This window comes from Cyprinodon variegatus, unplaced genomic scaffold, assembly GCF_000732505.1.
Source record: "Cyprinodon variegatus isolate N-32 unplaced genomic scaffold, C_variegatus-1.0 Scaffold1361, whole genome shotgun sequence".
In the NCBI taxonomy this organism is placed as follows: domain Eukaryota; kingdom Metazoa; phylum Chordata; class Actinopteri; order Cyprinodontiformes; family Cyprinodontidae; genus Cyprinodon; species Cyprinodon variegatus.
The window spans coordinates 58,742-80,516 of NW_015151814.1; the positions used below are offsets into that span (position 1 = coordinate 58,742).

Genomic DNA, 21,775 nt, shown 5'->3' on the forward strand with positions numbered 1-21,775 from the left:
TTCCTTTAAGTCAGTGCCTCTCAAATACTGGGGCACGTGGTGCAATACCTTGTAGGGGGGTACGGGACCCTGGGGAACAGGCTTTTTTTTTTTGGGCTGTAATAGTATAAAGTGTAATTGCGCATCCACTACAGTAGGCAGCAGTGGCGCTCTCATTGTTACTTCTGTCACGTTTGCGACAGTGCAACATTTTACGACTTACAAGACAACAGGGTTGCCTGGGTTAGCAGTGTTGAGTCAACAGAAAGCTTCGACTGCGTTCTGTTTATAGCCTCCGTTATTCAACGTAACAACCCCCAACATGAAAAAGTTTTTAACAGGGATGAAAAGAAAAGTGGAGAGAGACAAAGATAATGAGACAAAAGAAAGTCACCCGTAAGCTAAGACGAGGAAATATGACAAAAAGTATTTAGCACTTGGCTTCACTGTGACTACAGTTGGAGAAGAGGAAAGACCGGTGCGTTTGGTGTGTCTAAAAATGCTCGCAGCGCACAGCATGAAGCCAAATACATTAGCGTGTCACTTACATACGTTACACCCCATTCATGCCGATAAACCGCTAGAGTTTTTTCAGCGAAAACGTGCTGAATATTGTTTATACAAGGATTTATTTTAAATTTCAGGCATTGATGCACTTAAAATCTTTTCTGTTGCAGACTTAAAACACGATTTAATAAAGTTATTCTTTGTAAGTTTGACCATATGTCTTTATATGTTAATAAGGATAAAATGTTATGCAGAGATGGATAGTCACAGTGGGGAGTGGGGGGCGTGAATAGTTTTCTTCTTGTTAGGGGGGGCGTAACAGAGAATAATTGAGAAGCACTGACTTAAGTACACTTTTTAGCTATACTTTACTCCATTACTTATTTTCTTCCTACTTCTTGTAACGATCGCGGTTTTGTTGGCTTTCTCTGAGGCTACGTTCACACTGCAGGCCTTGATGCTCAATTCCGATTTTTCCGCGGATTTTTTTTGCGTATGTGATCTCCTGTGTGAACTGCAGTCATACAACACAAGTGTCCTGCATGCGCAGTAGAGGACGCAATGACGTCACAGGCCAGCGCAATGTGAACGTAGCCAAAGTTTTCTGTTTCATGTTTATCCATTTTTTTCTTTGTTTTCTAGCTTTATTGTTGTGTTCTGGATTTATTTAAGTTTCTTAGGTTTTTCTTTGCTTGTCCTCTGTTCCCCCCTTGTGTTTTCTTTTCCCTCAGCTCTGCTCACACCTGCTCCTTATCAGCTCGTTAGTATTCCTTTGTTCAGTCAGCCATAAATACACTCCCTCTGCAGTCCCTCAGTGCTTGTTCCTCGTCTTACCCTGGCGAAGTAAGACATGGGGACATCAGGCTTTTCCCCTGAAAACTGGGTTCGCAACATCTTTTCAACGTCTATAACTGGACTTAAGTGGGACCAAATCAGACCAACCCAACACAGCCCAATTTTCAACAACTATTTCTGGACTAAATCAAGACTATGACGGACCACGTGCAATGCTGGTCAAGCCTTTCTAGATATACATATATAATATTGAAGCCATGCACATCAGGTCAGTTCATATTTTTTATATGCAAAAAAAGCAACATATACCAATAGCTCAGACGTAAGGTGATCTTTAAAGGGCAAACACTCAATATATGACTTTTTCAGTTTATAGACATGTAGCTTTCTCCGGTTACATAGACAGCTTTTTTAAGATTATATGTCCTGCTGGCATATTATGAATTATTTTCCTGTTTTAGACTTATTTATTTCTCAGTGTATTGGTAAATAAAGCCATTGTCTATATACTTACAGCATCAACACCTGTTACCAGACAGTGGGTAAATAAGAAGTTACTGGAGCTAAGCAAGTTAACATCTTAGTGTCATTTTAAAAATAATGAAGAGAAGTCTGAAAGGGATTTAAAGAGACTCGAATAGTGCTGAGAATATAGTATGAACATGTTCACTGAAGCGCCCATCCTAAACTCTATCTGAATGGATGCTTTGTTAGGAATCCAGTTTTTGAGGGTTGTTTGTGTTTTTTTCTCTCCCTCACCACCAGGTGGTGCCCTGTGGCCTTCCTGCACACCTACGACTCGTTGGTTCATCACTAAAAAGTTTTTGAGTGGTGGACTGTCACTACCTCAACGCCAGAGTGTTTGCCAGTTTTGGGTACTCTAGCCCAGTGTTTTCAATCCTGGTCCTCAAGGCACCCTGCTCTGCATGTTTTGGATGTTTTTGAGGTTCAGCACACCTGATTCAGATGATTGCAGTTCAGCAAAGCCTGATAATCTGCTATCAATTGATAACAGGTGTGTGAAAGCTGGGAAAAATCTAAAACATGCAGGGCAGGCTGCCTTGAGGACCAGGATTGAAAAACACTGCTCTAGCCAAGCTGAGTTTAGCTGAGTCTAATCTGAGCCTTTGTTTCTCTGAGTCTAACATTGTTTTTTGTCTTTGCCTTTTGGCAGGAAGCCTTCCTGTGTGACTGGATGCCTGGCCTTCTCCCCCTAGAAGGATTAACTGAGTTCACAATGAGCAGGTGAAAAACTTCCACATGTGCCATTCAAGTCCCTTTCAGAAATCTAAGTCACAGTCCGCTCCATTGCTCCTCAGGGTCCAACGAATGTCTATCTGTCTGCTCTCTGTATTGGGTGTGACACCATTCTGGGGCTAATAATAGAGCTTGGACAGTTTTTCAGTGTTCAGTACTGTTTTTCTCCTAGATATAGTTTTAGGCTCAGCTTTTACTGTGACTCACTGTAAGTGTTCTCTTTCATCCCTTTTGGTATGAGGATCACCTCATAGCTCTTCTGCTTGGCTGTATCTTTCTTAGACATAGGCACCTGGAGAAAGTTTACTGTTACTCTTTCTAACACAAGCTTTTTTTTATTGATAATTGCTTCTATATCCTTTGGTATGTCTGCTTCTATCAACTTAAACCACCAATTGGCAGAGAGCAACTCACACTGAGCCTGGTTTTGCTAGAGGTTACTTCCTGTAAAAAAGGGAATTTTTCCTCCACGCTGTCACTGAATGTATGCATGAGGGATTACTGTGGACTCAACAATGAACTGCAAATGAATGTCACAGTCGATACATGCTTTATCCAGGAGGAGTGAGTCCTGCAAAGTCAATGAATCAACGTGATCAGCTGGTTTACCTTAGATAAAAAATGTTTTACCAGTCTAACTGTATGATCTAAATACATTGACATCGTATAGTGTCTTAAGATGACATTTGTTGAATAAAAGAGCTATAGAAATGAACAGAATTAAAAACTGAATTGACTAAGCTTTTAAAAGTATAACAAAACATGACCACAGGGGTGTACGTTTCTGTCATTATAAATCCTTTTTTTATGCTTTTAATAACTGTTTTTCTTTTTTATTATAGCAAGTAGTGTGCAAACAGTGCATTGATGTTGATTTTCATTTATTTCTCTCATACCTAAAGGCAAACTGCAATATTACCTCAACATGATTACTGAACTCATTGATGAGTGGCCTCAACTTAGTCTCAAGACTGTCTTTCATTACCATATCTCCCCTTATTACTATCTGGCACTGTACCAAAGCCTTTTCTTCCAGTTTCCTTCAGTAGACTTGTCTAAAAGAAGGTAGGATTTAATAGCCTTTTTAAAAATAAGTTTGGTTAAATACTTTTGACTCTTTTTTGGCTCTTTTCCATTCCCAATGTGAATCAGAAAAAGAGATTGCTTTTGGAGCCTGAAGTGGCAATTCAGACATCGGTATCTACTTTTTTACCTCTCTCCAACTCCAAGCTGTCACACAGTTGATAACATCAGCTGTTCATTTGAGAGTGTGACTAAGTGCATCTGTATCACACCTCACTCTTTTGTTCTGTTGGATGCCAAAGTACACGGTAAGATCATCCGGAGGCAGGTAAATAGGGAGCGCTCTGCAAAATATTAATCTAAGGAGACATTTCCTGAGCCAGTAGTATAAACTTAAAGTAATTTAAAAGCAGGCTAGTGTGTCAGTTAAGCCTCTCCAGATGTGTGTACAAAATTCCACCTAATGGGAGCATGTCTAAAGGAAGCTGTTCTGAATAATTTACCACTTAGACTGTACCGCACACTCATGCAAGAATCCCCTCCCCTGACAAACTAGGACAAGGAGCTCCAAAATCCTTCAATACTGTGTCCGTCTGCACCCAAATCTCCTGGTCCCTTCCCCATCTCTTATTTTGCATGTAATATGGATAATAAACAAGAAGTGTTAGGCATAAAAGAAATAGAAGAAGAGCAGAAACGTGCACTAAATGGTCTCAATAGCACAACAGCAAAAGGTGGATAAACATAAACACACCAACTGCGAATTATGCTGTGCAAAAGGTAGATGTGTGTCTGCATGAGCTGCATGAGTTAGAGATGAATCCTCCACATTTAGTTTAATGCCATCGATTTTTAGTGGTTGAGTGCAGCAGGAGCTTGACGTCTCAACCAAAGATACAATTGTGATGGCATTCACAAATAAACCAGGGAGAAGGAATTATTGGGTCTACTGAGATCATTAAAAGATTCTAGTCAGTGACTCACAGACCTTTATCTGCAAACATGTAGGAGGATCAAATAAGTGCGCCCTCCCTATTACCACCTGACTACCCGAATTTTTGTACAATGCTGAATTTAAGATAAATGTAAATCAGCAACCACTTTGATATCAGCTAAATTCTCAGAGGTGCCTGCGTCTGCAAACTCTTTTTACTCTGAGACAGAAAGAAGCAGATCTGGAATGGGAGGTGATTTTTCTTTGACATATACTGGAATGTTCTGGATCTCTCCAAAGAGCTCCATGATCTTTTTCTGTCTTTTGTTTATTTAAGCTGAAAGGGGGAAGCTACAGGCTGCCAAGTTAAGGGAACTTTAACTGATAGCTGGATCCAAAGACACTCATGAGGAAGCTTCTATGGGATAAAGCTGTATTTATATCTTCAAATCTGCATGTTTTGACTGTGCTGCTCTTACTGCTGTAATGTCCTGGTAAGAATAGCATATATATCCAATCCTATCCAATTTTATTTGTTAAGCACTTATAAAACAACCACAGCTGACCAAAGTGCAATACATATATATAATATTTTCACAACCAAAATTGGCACAATCTAATCCCACTTGTAGGTATTAAAGCAAATATTTTTTTGAAAGCAAGATGAAGATGCAAGCTTTAGTCATGATAAAGGGGTGCATAATACAGAACAATATTAATAGATCACTTTCTGCTTCTGCAGCAGACTATCAAATAGTACATCACAGGGCTGAGCATGGTTTTAGATTACTTTATAAGACTAAATATTTGCTCAGACCAATGAGTTGTTTTCAAGTTTAAATGATTTGGTGTGATTTTCTCTAAATGAAATGCCTTTGTGAGTAGACTGTGCCTTACTCACTTAGCGTTTAGCAGGAGTACAGACCATGTCTTTGCCAAAGCATCAATAGATTTGTTATTGGCATTTCCAATCCCATTACAGATCTAAGTAATGGGATTGGACATGTTGATGTTTAGTGGGATTAATTGATTGCAATAATGTATGACTGACCATGTATGTACTGACTATGTACCTGCGGGGACATAGTAAGGCTAATATCCCAACAATATAATACGTTGTGGGGACTGTCACTGTCAACTTCATCTGTCTGTGTTTTTCCCCCCCATGATGGTTTCTCCAGTTCCTTCTTTTCCGTCTTCTATTGTCTAAGACATTCACAGAGAGCTTCATCCCTTGGGTCATCTTCTTGATGTGTTTTTGGAGCTTGGATTTTTCATCTTCAANTGTGTGTTAAATACAGAAATGGCACACATAACTGAGACTGCGCCTTTTAGTCCGGTGCGCCTTATGGTCGTGAAAATACGGTACAAGTATTTGTTGGGAGAAATGTCTGGGTTTCAGGAGGAAAAAGTTATCTTTTTGGTTTGGGGGTTAAGTTTAGGACGAAGATAGGAATTGAGTTTAGGTTGTGGCTAGGGCTACCTACAGTATGAACCCATAATGATTAGGTTTAAGGTAAGGGTCACAGTTAGGGTGTGGAAATGGGTTAGAGATTAATATAAAGGTCAATGGGAAGTCCTCACAAGGATAGAGAAACATGGACATTACACATGCCTTCACCTTCAAGGCTCTCTCATGTTTTTCCCTCAGGTATTATTTCAATTTCTCATGTTTTTCCTTCCTGATTTTTCCATCATTTGGGATGGTCGCAACTATCACTACAACCGTCTTATCAATGATCACAATATACGGTTGGTTGGCCACAATGATTTTGTTTGTTTGTATGTGGAAGTCCCAGGTGATCTTAGCTCCATGTATTCCTTTCCTGTCAGTATCTTACACCCTGCTTTGAGATGGTGGATTGTTTCTGGGGCCACTATGTATAGCCTGCACCTGGGATATTGGGATCCTGGTATGGTAGATCTGGGCCTCTATTGCTCAAGTGATCAGAACCTGCTCCTGTATTGCCACTATCAATGCGTATGTGCTATCCTTCAGCCTTCAGTCTGGCTCTTCACAGCCAGGCAATTCCCAGAATCTGGTCATATAAGCCACTTCAGCCATCTGTCTGTGTTTTTTCCCCCCATGATGGTTTCTCCAGTTCCTTCCTTTCCGTCTTCTATTGTCTAAGACATTCACAGAGAGCTTCATCCCTTGGGTCATCTTCTTGATGTGTTTTTGGAGCTTGGATTTTTCATCTTCAATGGTGGCTCTGATGTTCACTAGGGTTCTGCCTGTCTTTGCTCTTAGTGAATAGGCTGTAGAGACTGGATTTGGGGTGGAATTCACCATGCATGATGAGTAGCGTTCATTTTTTAACATCAGTGCCCTGCATCGCCTCTGTAGGCCAACTTATTATCCCAGTACGGTTTCTCATCATTGGCACGGCATAGCTGTTGATTTTCTGACCTTGTTTTTGCCTTTGAGCTGACTTCTCACTGTTAATAAGTATGCTACTAGGAGGTAATCTGCACAAGCTACTGCAGTTTAATTATATCACCAAAACATGAGGCATGCGATAACATGGGAGTATGTTGTGGTAATGATATATTTTGACATTTAGATTTGCTGCTGTATATCAGACAGGCTTCCCCCTCATTTTTTCTCTCTGGCATTTATACTCAAAATGATGTTGGTGTTGGGTGATTTTTATGTTTTATTTCTTTTATTTTCTATATTGTTTCACTTATTTATTTATTTTATATTGTTTTTGTTGACCTTAGTGCATTTTATGGTGTTTATATTTCTGCTTTTGTGAAGCAATTAGGTCCTATTGGTGCTATATAAATAAAGATGGATTGGACCCGGCATTAAACAACAGTTTTATTCAAAATATAGGTTGCTCACTGAAAAATAGACAATAAAACACCAAGAAGACGTTTCAAGACAAAAAAAGTTTGGGAATAGTACAACACATCCAATCATTTACACAATAGTTATGCTTTTAAATATTCATACATTGTTGTAAGGCTTTATTACCTAGCAGAGCTAGAGCGTTCAGTCCAGCGTGCAAATCCATCGAATTATCACTTTATTAAAAGGCTAAGTTAAATTTTAAAACCCTCTTATTCAAAATACCAAGCAGCATTGGATAAAGATGGAGACAGATACTTTAAATCCCTTAATACTACAACTGTGACTTATAAAAGAAAATATACACTAGACATTCATGTAGTAAAATAATGCAGGGAAGAACCATATTTCTGGAGACCTGAAGTTGTGTTTTTATGTAATTATATCGCCAAACTGAAATTCTCTTACAGAGCTGAAAATACACAAGTAATACACAGACACAATAAAAACAGCCTTCATTGAAAAAGAAGAAAAAAAGAACCCTTATTGAAAAAGAAAAAGACTGAGCATCCTAAGAGGAGACTTTCAATGTAAAAACAAGAACACAAGTACATGGAATTTAGTATTTACATAGAGTGCAGCTTGTGCTGAAACAGTGGGCTGAAATGGGCAGGATGTTTCTTTGATTTTTAGCAGTTATGTTTAGTGTCTGCCTGCAGGGCAATGATTGGCCTAACAGCCTTAGGAAAAAACAAAACCAGGGCAACCAGTGCCTTGCCCTGGTGAGCTCTGTAGGTTGCCACTTTCTGCATTCATGTAGGATGAACCAGGAATCCCACAATCCCCTGTGCTGTCCTCACAGTCCATGCAAAGTCCATCCATTATCCGTCATGCTTATCCCAAGCGGGGTCACAAGGGGTGCTGGTGCCAATCTCCAGCTGTCTAAAGGCGCAAGGCGGTGTACACCCTGGACAGGTCGCCAGTCAATCGCAGGGCAACACAGAGACAAACAGGACATACAACCATTCACGCACACACTCACAGCTATTAAGAATTTAGAGAAGCCAATTAACTTAAAAGTCATGTTTTTTTGGACTGTGGGAAGAAGCCACGCATGCTCAGGGAGAACATGCAAACTCCATGCAGAAAGAACCTGGAATTGAACCCGGAACCTTCTTGCTGAAAGGTAGCAGTGCTACCCACTGGGACACTGAGCAGCCTTCCATGCAAGCAGCTTCCACTCTAGTGCGATGCGTGCAGTTTCCAGGATACATTCACCATTTCACTCCATGAAAGTTTGTGTGCAGGCGCATAGAGAGTCCTGACCATTTCAACAACACTGCTCTGCTGGTGTTCAGTCTAATGTTGTTCCTGCAGCACCACTGTAACAGATTGGATCTCTTGCATGTAGTAGGTCTCTAATTGTTAGTTATGACACCAACCACAACAGCCAATGTAACAGCCATATCTATGAGAACTTTTCAAAGTCATTAGTTTATAATCTAGACTTTCTCAAACTGTTTTTATGGGCGTGGAAATCTTATTAAGATTTTTGGCTTCAGAAAAAAAACAACAACAATACAAAATCATCAAAATATTATTACTTTTATTTGTAGTAATTTTATCAATCGGACTTGATCTAAAAGAGTAATAATCTCATGGGATATATTGTCAGAAAGTGACAGTCACTAAATATCTAAATAGTCTAAATAACTTGTTTGAACCATATTCACCCACTTCCTCCTGCAGCATGGGCAGCTGCTGGTTTAACTGTAATATTTTTTCATCAGTAACTGGCTCCCCCTGTTGTCAATCTACTGTACAATATGTATATTTTCACAATGTATTACTGGTTCTGCCATGTTCTTCTACTAAAAATGTGGATATACAATTCAGAGATTGTTGACAAATGCATGCACACTTAGATATTCAATAAAACACATTTGTTTGTATTATTATGAATGTTCATCACACATATTTATATATGTTTTTTGCTGTTGTATTTTCAGTCTCTCTTGGTTTTCCACAGATTTTTCACAATAAAAATGTGCAGCTCAATGCAAGTTATCTTTGTTTCCTTGAATAATCCCTTCAAAGACTTTTTTTTAAAATGATGATTTTCCTGAAATCAAATTTTCTCAGTTTGATTAAAACATTTTTCTCTAAAATGTCTGTCTCCACAGATTTCTCTTTTTAACATCACCAAATTGTAACATTTTAAATTTCTCTTAATAGCTTTGCAAGCTTTAAAAAAGAGACATTTTATGATCTTTGGTGCCTTCATGTTCTTTTTTGCAGCTCTAATTTCTCCGAAATGATTTGAAAGAAGACAATTTTCTGAAGTTTTCTGAGGTGCCAGTAACTTCTTTCTGTTTTGTATATTTAAATAAATTTTTAACAGTCAGAGCTGCCTAGAATGAAAGGATCTCTTTGAACCTGGCTTATTTCTCAGTGCTCGAAATTATTCAAATTGTTCTCAGTTGCTGCAATTAGAAGACAGCAGTGCCAGAATGCTGTTAATTTCCACCTGCATTTACCACAGAGTAGATGTTCAGCATGAAAATATAAAATCAGGCAGATACTATGCTTTTGATTTAACATTACAAGAACACCTATTATGGATTTTATGTGAACACAACAGCAATGCCAGGAAAAGAGAAGCATGTCCGATTACATTTTTTGTTTTGTTTTGTTTTTCCAAAACTGTATTTGAAAAACTATACTTCAATACCTGACTATAAATGCCTTTGCAAGCTATTACAAATTAGAAAATAGTGTTAATCTGTAAGTAATCTAAAGAAAATACTTACTCAACCTCCAGCGTTCAAAACTGATAAACTCCTGGAAAGGTATCAAAGATATTTTAGGGAAACTGTACAAAAGTCTGGTTGCCTTCACTTTACATCTTTCTAATTACTTAGAGAATAAGTTAATAAGGTAAACAGTAAGTCTAGCAGTGTTGCATAGATCTACTGCTAAGTTAAAAGCAGTGATCGACATGACAGCTATCAGTCCTTCAGTCCAACAATCTAGCCTTTATGGAAAAAGGAAAGGAATTGTTGAAATAACATTAAAAGCATAACGTTTGCCACAAGCTTTATAGGGTACAGAGCAAAAATGTGAAAATGGTTTTCTAGTTAGACACCAAAAAAAATAGCTCTCTTGCTTACATCTAAAACACAGTGTGTTGAGGAAAACTAAAGCCTTCAAAATCCAAGAAAAGTGATATTTTCAAAAGCTCACTATCTAATCTTACTAAGCTTAAGCTATTCTGAAAATATAAAGACATGCAACAAAAATGATTTCTTTAGCTGAATAAAGCCTTTATAGAAATGTATCTATGTTTTCATTGTTTATTTTTATTTTTCCACTACGGTACTTGTTGTTGGTCTTTCACAAAGATCCGCCAAAATACATTTAAGTTTATTGTTGGTTTTAAGTCACTGATTATGTTTTCTAGGCCTGTAGTTTATGCATTTCATTCTTGTTTGTTTGGGCTAAGCATATGTTAAGTTAAAGGTATAGTGGAGGACGTTCTTTTTCCAGGTTTATCACCAAAATCAGTGGTCCTCCTAATTGTCTATAATTCTGGTCATATGCTTACATAAGGCCATCCTACGTGCTCGTCCCCATTTTCATTTACCGGTGGTGAATCTGAGATAGTGGAAAAATTACAAATCTTCTTTTGGAAAGTAAGCTTGTATGAGCAATGCAAACAGCAAGCGAGTCTTTTCAAAAATATACAAAAATCCTGCACTATACCTTTAACATTAGGAACTCATGCTGAGGAAAAATTTCTTGACAGTTTTCTTGACACTGTAGTTGAAGTAATGTTCCCCTAGAGGGCACTGCAGCCACATTGTTACAGACAAATATGACACCTGATCAGGGATTAGATAAAAAGCCATTAAATCAACCTGCAGGCAAGTGGTTAAGTAAGGAAAGGGATAGCATCAATGCAGGAAAATGCAGTAAAAAACAAATTCTGTTCTTTTTGATACAGACAGTCCTTCTGGGCAGATTTCCAAAGCACAAAACTGCTGTGAAGCACTTACTCCAATCTATGACATTTTCTTCTCTATTGTCTGGTGACAAAAAGCTGCAGGGAGTCCAGAATGACCTGGAAAATCCTCACAGCTCTTAAAGCAGCCAGGAAGTATAGATTGTTTAGATGGAAACTGAAATCTAAATTTTAGCTCAAAGCTTGAAGTAAATGGTTAATGAAATACATAGTTTTAGGTTCAAATTTTTTTTCTGTTCTGCATTTTTGTAAGTAATTTATTACACAAGAACTGGACTGGTATCAGTCTCTGGAAATAAATCTGTTAAATTAATGTAAAATAAACCAAAGTTTTCTGAAGGTGAAGAGCATTTTTGTTTATAACAATATATTAGTCAAACACATGTTGCTCAAATGCAACTAATTAGCAGCATGTCAATGCCATCAAGGATTTCACGCTCTGCTGCATTGCAGTTTTTTTCTCCCTTATCTTTACAGTAAGATATGTAAATGAGCACAAGGCTTCACAGTTTTCCCTCTATCCTGAAATTTTAATTCAGTCCTCCAAAGGAAAAGCTATACTTTTACTTCTTTTCACTTCAACATTAAAGAGAAAATTGTCAAGCTCAGAACAAAAGGACCCAGTATTTGAGGTGGAGAGAAAATGAGATTTAACCTAATGTTTATTTAAGATGGAACTGCAGAGAATGGTGTTTAGGTTAGGAACTTCTGCAGGGGGAGAACACAGGTTAGTGACCACATCTATGTGGCGGAGGATGATAATGAACGTGTGAATCACTAACATGGTCTTAAAGTTCACATCATACCCAGAGGAGGAGGTTAGTTCCAGCCGGCCGTCTGCCAACAAGACACGGAGGGTGCCGCCCTGAGAGTCCCAGAAGCTGATGTCCAAGAGATCGGAGAACAGGCAGGAGATCAGAACCGAGCAGACGAAGGACAACAGGATAATTCAAAGGGCAAAATCCAAGCCGGTGTCAAGGACATGCTCAGTAGTCAGAGCCAGGAGATCAAGGGTCCGACGAGGTACAGAAGGGAAATCCCGGATGGTGTAAGGAATCAGTTCCAGGTTTGGTACACAGGCAGAATCCAGCAGGAGTCCGAGGACAGGTCAGGCAAACAGATCAGAATGGGAACAGGTCAAGGCAGAACAGGTCAGGGTCAGGAAATCAGAAACAACTAGATACATCTGAAAAATTTCAGCAGGGGTTGGAATAATCTGGCACTGATGACTGGTAGAAAGCTGGTTAAATAGAGGCTGAAGCAGGTGGCTGAGATGATTGGCAATGAGAGCTGGGCGGATATAAGTAGGGGAATGGAATGAGTAATCAAACCTGTTTAGCGACAAGATCATGACAAAAAGTTGATCAAATTTTACAACTAGGGGGAAAAATATAACCTTAAATGTTGAATGAACAAATCAATGTCCGATTTTCTGTCACTTATATGCAATTTTGTTGGCATGCAAAAATCATATCAAAGCAGAAAACCCTAAAGTTGTATTACATATAACACATATACATAATTAGATAGCATATACTGTATAATCTCTAAGCAAACCCTCTGGGGGTTAAACGTTGAAAGAATTAGAGTTATGGCCCCTTATTGAAAAAAAAAAAAAAAGGACTGAGAAATTTTTCTCACTTGCTCCAAAGAAATAAAAGTGAATCTGAGCCATAAAAGTAAATAGTCAAAGGGATATTACTCCATATTAACTAAAACACAATTTCTGTCACAATTGTTGGACTTTAAGATAAGTACCAAATATGAGGATGAAGGACACAGCACAGGTAAGGCCATGGCTATGAAATATCTGCCAAAACCTTGAGGCGATTGTAAGAATTGGTCATCAACTGTACCAGGTAGATCATTTGTTGTTTATAGTGGGTTTTATATTTCCTATGCCCTCTAATTCACTCTAAAAAGTACCTGTATTTGATTAAAATAATTGGTTTAGTTACAATTGTGGTGAATTTCAGGCTTTTGAAACACAATAGAACAACTTTAATTATCTGGCTACGGATTACATGAGACCTCCAATCTCCTATTGAGGAACATCTACTGAAATTTTGATCCTTAAAAGAAGAAAAATAGAATAAAATCCTTTGCCTCATCAATCAAGGTAGGTTGTAGTACTCTTAAGAAGATTTATTGTGTTTTGCAGTCGAGAGAGTTTGGCGTTATATAAACTATACCATCACTCTTTGATGATTTAAAGTTGCTTCATCTCTGGCTTGAGCTTCCCATTTTTGTTTTTTATATGATGGCTATTTCTAAACAAGATTGAAAAACAACTGAAAAAGGAACAAAAAGTGTATTCCATTTAAATTTAATACCTTTCACAGCAAAGGAAGGACAGTCTGAAAGTGCATAGAAATTCTTCTTTTTCACTACATATTTAGGACTCACAGAAAGTCCTTCCAATCTGTTTGGCGACAGCAAGGCTATAACCACTCTGCAGAAACTGCATCTCATGAGTGACAAATAAAAGAGCCTTATCAGAGCCTGAGCAGTGAGAAATCCTGCCCTGGATGTTGGAAATGTTGGGGCTGTTGAAGTCTTTTTCTCTCTGGAAATGGTGAGGCAGCCATCAACTGTCTCACCAGGGATGGCATAGAAGCTTAAATGAGGGCTTCAACAAATTTTCATCTACGTACCAGCTGATGTTGTGGAGACAGCTGACAGAGCAGTGAAAAATAAAATACACCAGAGACTTTCAATTATGCTGATATTTTGTGATTTTCGTCATTTTGCATTAATGTAATAGAGACTGGCAGCTCAGAATATCTGAACAGAAATGGAGAGAATGGCAAGCACATCCAGAAAACTAACTAAAATGGGTGCTGGACCAAAAAAATAAGTCATCACAATGATAGAGAAAAATAGATCACAAAAAAGAAAACAAAAATCTTTAGTTTATAAATGTTATGTTCTTTCTAAAAAAAAAAATCTTACATTTTTTTGGAATACAGCTCATAAAAAAATGGCATTGTGCAACAACCTTAGACGTAAATAATTTAGCTCAAACAAAACCTCATCGTTTCGCTGCCAACTTTTCATCATGGCCTATAAAATGTGCCAACTAAGATGCAGAATTATAGAGTATGATCATCCTCTTTATAACTGTGTCTTTTAAATTATGTTTATTTTGCTGGATCGCATTGCTTCACTGCTTCCATTACTAAAACAAAGAAAATCCTAAAAGTAAAAAGGCAGGCCCAGTGCAACCAAACATAGCAGAAGAACAAAAAAATTGTGCTTAAAATGTCCAATTCTGGTGTTATTGCATAACACAATCACCATAAATGGCAAAGGTGTATAAAGCAAACCTATAGTTACAGTAGTTTGGAGACCCACCAAACTCATTTTTTAGAGATTTCAGTTGCTCTGCATTGAGCAGACCATGTTTCTGCACTTGAGAGTGTAGTGTTCAGATAAACCTAGTTTTACTTCATTTCTGAACAGCGTTGTTATTTATAAATGCATAAACTCTCCCCATAACCTTGCCAACAGGATAGTTTGAGTTTGGTCTTACTGTCTCACTTTTCTGGACAGTATACCACAGGAAGTAGTGGTAAGATTCTTCTGTGGACACAGATAATATAAAAAGTAAAAACTGCAATAAAATCAAATTCTCAAAATTCATACACATATAGAGGTCTGCCTGTTGACAGCCTGGTTTGTCAGAGCTCAGAACAGAGGACCCAGTTTTCAAACAGACAGTATGATATCTCAAAAAACATTTATAAGAAACAACGGATTTACAGTAAACAGCTAGGGCGTCTAGGACAGGAATCTCTGCAGAAAGAAAACACAGGTTAGTGACCACGTTAATCTGGCGGAGGAAGATTATGAATGGTTGAGTCAATAACCTGGTGTAAAAGTTCAGTCATTGCCCAGAAGATAAGGTTGGTTCCAGCCAGTCAGCTGCCAACAAAACGCGGTGAACGCTGCCCAGAGAGTTCCAGACATTGAAGCCCTGAAGACTGAAGAACAGGTAGGAGATCAAATCCAAGCTGATGAAGGAAGGTAGGACAATCCAGGGGATGAAGCCAAAGCCGGTGTCGAGGAGGTTCACAGGAGTCCAGGCTAGAAGATCATTGATCCCATAAGGTACTGAAGGGACATCCAGGTCAGTGTCAGGAAGCAGTTTCAGGCAGACTCAGAGGTCCACAGGAAGAACAGGTCCGGATCAGTCAATCAGAAACAATAATGTCCTCTAGAAAACTCTCACTAATAGCTCGAGAATAATCTGACACTAATGACTGGTTAGAGGGCTGGTTAAATAGAAGCTGGATCAGATGATAATAAGAAACTGGGCGGAACTAGGCAGGTGAATGAAAGTAGTAATCAAGCCAGTCATCAGTGCCAAGATCATGACACGCTCAGTGTCTGAGCCATAGCCTGAACTTAGTTCTGTCCCCTCAGTGTTTCCTTTTCCTAAATGAAAAATTCTGTCATCATCCTGACGCATAATGACTGACTGATTTCTGCAATGAGACTGTCGATGTTGCAGCGTGGTGAGATTTCTTTCCTCTTCACCCATAAATGTTTCGCAGGAGCTCACCCTCATTTTCAGCAGAAATGATCTTTGTAACAAAAGTTTTCCTTCCTTCTTTATCTGTGTTGCCAATAAGCTACCATGAGAAATGGCTATTCAGCATATTCCCATTAAAAGTTTTTTTGTGTGCTTTTTTCCCGTTTGTAATTTACATCCATGGCTACCGTTTTAAAGAGTGCCATCATGAAGGTGACTTCTGGATTTGTGGTAATAACTCAAAATATGTTTATTGTGTGAAACAACTGCTTACAATTTACTTATTTACTTTAAAAAGTGATCGAAAAGCTGTTTGTGATTCATGTTTCTTCCTTTCTAGATTTTTATGTTTTTTACCAGTTTAAAAAAATATTTCTGACCTTTTCAAGTCACACTATTATATCAGCCTAGTCCACAGGCTTCTAAAGCATCACATTTTCTTTCTGAGGTGTTTAGATTGGGTGCCAGGAAAAGCCAACTCTTTCAATTCAAACAGTACAGAGTGTGACTTATCTTTTTCATCCACAGCAGTAGCAGCAGGTGTTTAGAGAGGCATCAAAAGGAAAAGCAGGTCCATCCTACTGTCAGTAGTCTAAAACTCATACCCTTCCACTTCTCCATCACCCCTTCTCCATCCAACCGCGCAAACAAACCAGAGCATGCAGACAAATAAAGAGCAGTCCCTTTCGGACAAAAATAGAACTTGATGCTCTCATGTTCCTGTAGCTGTTAGTGTGTGGCTTTTTGCTCCCTTTGTGGGATTGAGGGAGAGCAGTTTCTGTATCAGCTGGAGATCGAATTAGAAAAGATGAGGCAATTTATAATTCCTCTAGAGAAGCTCCTTTTTTATTATTATTATGATGAAGTGTTCTCATTACATTCCGGTTTTAGTAGCATTGATGACTGACGTGATTAGTTCTCAGCAGTATTTAGGGATTTTATATCTGAATGGTTTATAATCAACATTTCACACTATTCCTGTCTGGTTAAGAAATATAATTATTATTTAGGAAATGCAAAGAAATACCTTACGTTTGTACCCACAGTTAGGAAATTACATTTTAGAGAGCAAAATGGAAAATCCCTCTTCATCTGTCAAAATTATGTTCATGGAGAGAAATGGGAGAGAACTGCTAACCAGTCAGTTCCCTGGGAGGGGAGGGGTCTTCTTTCTGCACTCCCCCATGGGTTGTCGGCTCTCATCCATGTCCAAAGCACCCTTAATTGCCTGATTCTTGACCCCACGATGAATACTTGGTACACTGGGGCTGGGAGTTTATAATCATGACTAATAGTGACATCCATGGGGAAAACTCACTCCCTCGGCAATACCAGCTCTAGCTCGCAATCAATTCCAGCAGAGACCTAAATTAACATCTCATATAAGACAGTAGAAGAGCAGTTCTCACTGAAAATATTCTGGGTCATGTCTAACAACCAAGCAACACCAAATTTAAGGTCACATCGAATCATTAAAAGATGATTTCCTCAATTCAGATTTAGAAAATGACACATTAGATGAAAAAGCCACAAGCTTGAGGTGAACTTGTCTAAACGATGCAAATTCTTTCAAAGATGCTAGTGCTTTATAAAAGTATATATTAATTTTATTAATTTTTTTTTTTCATTTTGTGGCCTAGAAGTCATATAGTAGCATATTTGAGACTTAGAATGAAAATAAGTCACAATTTTAAAAGTAATTTATGCAGTAAATATATAAATGTTTTTATATAACCTTACAGCATTGTGTCATGTCTAATGGTTATATGCTGAGCAGGGCAATTAAGCTGTCATTGCCAGGACAGCATTGTGAGTATTACTATTGATTTTGCAGTTTACAAATTAAAGTTGTTGCACAGTTTAATGAAATACTTTCATTACTACATTTCCATCGCACAAAAAGTATAGAAGAAATATCTCTTTTTATCAACTAAAATAATACGTTTCCCTCTGCGTCCCAAAGCCTGATATATTTTACAATGATTTATGCATTATTGGAGCTTCCTAGGTACAAGTTATATTATTATTTTTTACATAATATAACAGGCAAATATATAATTATAAACCTAATAAGGTTTTCCAGGTTTCACCTGGTTAAATATAAGTTATTAACATTTCCCTGACTTAATAAAAATTAAAGTGCATAAATCAGAAAATCTTGTGGTACTACAGCATGGCAGTGCCTCGAGGCAGCGACCAGAAACAACTCTTGACAGTTCCACGAAATACGGTATTCAAAACTCTACAAACCAGGCATCGATCCCGCATCGATGCCTGGTTTGTAGCTCCAGCAAGCGTTGGTATCGTAGATACGTAGATACGTTGGTATCGTGGATACCAATGCCTGCTGGAGCTACGGTCACAAAATGTATTAGATACAGCCACTCTTGAACGTTTAAAAAGCTGCAAAGTGCTACGGATGGATGTAAACAATACATAAGCCTCATCAGAGATGACAACAACCAGGACTACAGACAGAAGGTGGAGCAGCTGGTGAGCTGGTGCAGAGACAACAACCTGGGTGTGAAGAAAATGGAGGAGATCGTCATTGACTTCAGGAAGAGCCGGCCAAACTACGCTCCACTGGTCATCAACAGGTCAGCTGTAGAGGTGGTCAGCAGCACCAAATTCCAGGTGATGCACATCACAGACACCCTTACCTGGACTGTAAACACCACCTCACTGGTCAAAAGGGCACAAAAGCGCCTATACTTCCTGAGGAGGATGAGGTGAGCCCACCTGCCCCCACCCATCCTCACCACCTTCTACAGAAGCACCATAGAGAGCGTTCGGACCAGCTGTATCACTGTGTGGAGTGGAGGCTGCAGCACCTCAGACTGGAAGAAGGGGAGAAGAGAACTAAGAACAGCAGAGAAGATAATCTGGGCTCCTCTTCCCTCCATTAAAGACATTTCATCCTAGCGCTGCGTGTCCCGAGCCCATAATATTATAAATGACTCCTCAGCCCCCACAATGGATTGTTCTCCCCGCTGCCCTCTGGGAGAAGGCTTTGAAGCATCTTATGCAGATCCAGCAGATTCTGCAATAGCTTCATTCCCACTGCCATTAGACAGCTGAATGTTGAATAAAACGAAAAAGAAAAAAAAAGCTGAATGTTGGAGAAACTGTTAATCATATCTCAGTCTTATGTTTACATTTGATCTCTGCTTTACTTTAAGACATGGAAATGTCTTGAGAGCTGTAATGAACAAAATTTCGTTTTGTATACACCCTGTGTGTACAAAATGACAGTTTGTCATTTATGATAAAGTTTGTCTAAGTCTAAAAAAGTCTGAGTATTAACACTTGTCAAACTTTGTAAACAGCTATATACATAAAAATTCAGGTATGTATAAAAATGTCCTCTTGCAGTAATTCAGACCAAATACAAACTTAGTATTTCATCAATCCTTTCTTGCCACAAACATTTAAAAGTGAACCATAAACCAGCATCTCTGTACTGACAGCGGAAAATGAGCATGATTCACTAATACTGACAGGATCAGTGACCACAGACTGCAGATAACATGTTTACTAAGTGTTCACAAGATGTTCACAGGCCTGTGCTCTGAGTCACTGGTGACTAACCACAGCCTTCATGATTCTAGTTTTTATTATTACCTGAAGGGCAGCAAAATGATTAATACTGTATCTTGTTCCATGGCTGTGATATATTAATATAACACTTGTTTTCTTTTAAGTGTTTGTGTCAGTGATATGATCTGGTGGTAACTTGAAAATGTTATTAAGGATTTGATAGTAGTTTGGAACTGTTTTTTATAAATATATATTAGTAGTTTGGAACTGTTTTTTATAAATATATATATGTGTTTCTGAAAATTATTACTTCTGCTTCCATTTTAACTTAAATTAGCATGTCTTTGATCACTTATTCAAATTCAAAGTATATATAAAAAGAGCCCAGGCCAGGATTGTCCTACCAAACGTGCTATCATCGAAAACAATGCAACCTTGCATTAAGCTGTTTATGATGCTTTCACAGGAAATGCGGTTCCAGCTAATCTTTTCACCTTGCAAATGATTGTATGACATTTCTCCAGCAATTTGTGTGGCTAATGGACACAATGCTACACCGAATCATCAAATAGGAAATGCATTTATCGGCTTCTTGCCTGTTTCAACTCAGCTGTGTGGCCATGAATTTTACCAAGCAACTCACTTTTATTAAGGAACCCTGCACATGGTTGGATCCCTGTACTTTTCTGTGGTACTTCCAACCTAACAGGACCCAAAATTATTTTTCAAACTTTGGGGTGAGGATCCCTGGTACAGCAGATGTGAGGCAAAGAGTTGTACTGAAGCTCAGACAGGAGCAGCGTAAGATCAGAGCAGAGGCTGCACAGGAAAGGAGCAGCTCTAGAGATACAACAGGAGAACGAATGCTTTAACTGCCCTTTAAAGGGCTAAACTAAAAAATGTTTTTCTAAGTCACCAACAGACCTCTAAGGTGAATTTCTTGGATCAGGTACTTTCACACTGTATAATGAATGCAGTAGCCTCATGTCTTGGAGCAAAACGGGAAGATATACAGTAATAGTTTGGGTCCAGAGAAACAAACTTCTATTCTAAGCTCTGCAGAGGATTTTCTGCCATTGGTCACTTGCATTTCAGCTCCATGTTTTGGTGAAACTAGTTCACTTAACCTGTTTTTAATAGGAGGGGTGTCTCCCTCTTTACCTGTGTTAGATACTTTTTGACCAATTGATCAAAATCAAGCAAAACATTGTTTGAAATGACATTAAAAAGACGGCCTAATTTACATCCAAGCAAGTGAAAGGTGAAAAGCCGTTATTGTCAGATCGTACCCAGTTTTTAATGTCTTTTCAACGTCTATTAATGGACTAAAGAGGGAAAAATCAGACCGACCAAACACAACACAATTCTCAACAATTTCTGGACTAAATCAAGATTATGATGGACCAAGCAGATTTAGAAAAAACGTCTAGTGTTATATGATGAGGCACATAATATGGCAGAACTGTTATGTTTTCAGCTCCCTCAGGCTAAGAGGGAACCATGGTACTCTATGTGATGGGGAAAGCTGAACAACATCCGTGCAGCAACAAATCTTCTCCCAGTTCAGCCAGCACCACCATCTGCTTCAGAGCTGCTCTGTAGCTGCAGTGGGACAAATGAACCAACTCTAATTAAGTTTGTGACAGAAAAAAACTTTTGTTCCCAATGTGCTACTTAACCATTAGACAATTACAGCCAGTCCCTGATTTCTAATTGAGATGCAAAATTATAAAGAAGTTAAGATCTTTTAAAATAAACTAAAAATTAGCTTTGCTCAAACTGATGCTTTTGTAGTGGCTCAGTTACAAGTATGTATGAAATTCTGAATACTGTTTGATATTGCTTTACTAAAAGGTTGTAATCCTCTTTAATTTATAGGGCTTTATGTATTTTGACAAACCAGACCTTTTTGGCTTGTAAATTTTTTATTGCCTGACCTCAACTTTAAAAGAACACACTAGATTTAAATATTTATCAACACAGATGAAGCCATTTTTTGGTTTGACCTTATCAGCCTTGCAGATCACGATGGGAATAATTTGCCTGCTTTTTATAGAACATTGCCTGATTGCTTGCATGACCCAATTTTAAGCAAGCTTAAGCTTTCAGACAGATGGTCCCAGATTCTTAAGTACAATAATTTGGTATCTGAAGCCGTTAGAGGTTAACAAAGGCTGCTAAAAAAAAAACCCAAAGGATCACCCATACACCTCCATGTTCGAATAGACTTTTTTGTTATATTCCCCCATGCAGTTTTTTCCACTAATTTAAATGTCTTTAAATACACATTAACATGAATTCAACACACTGTAGTAAACAGATAAATGGAGGCAAAAGATGTCTTTCAGTCATCAATGCACACATTCAGCGACACACAGGAGCTCTTTCAAGCTG

At 38.3% G+C, this 21,775-nt stretch overlaps 1 protein-coding gene across 1 annotated transcript in view; it reads right to left on the reverse strand.

Annotated features, from left to right (window-relative positions):
- The window catches only part of slc35f3 (solute carrier family 35 member F3), a 79,180-nt gene that overhangs the window by 36,882 nt on the left and 20,523 nt on the right, over window positions 1–21,775 (reverse strand). The gene's annotated exons all lie outside the window — the stretch shown is intronic.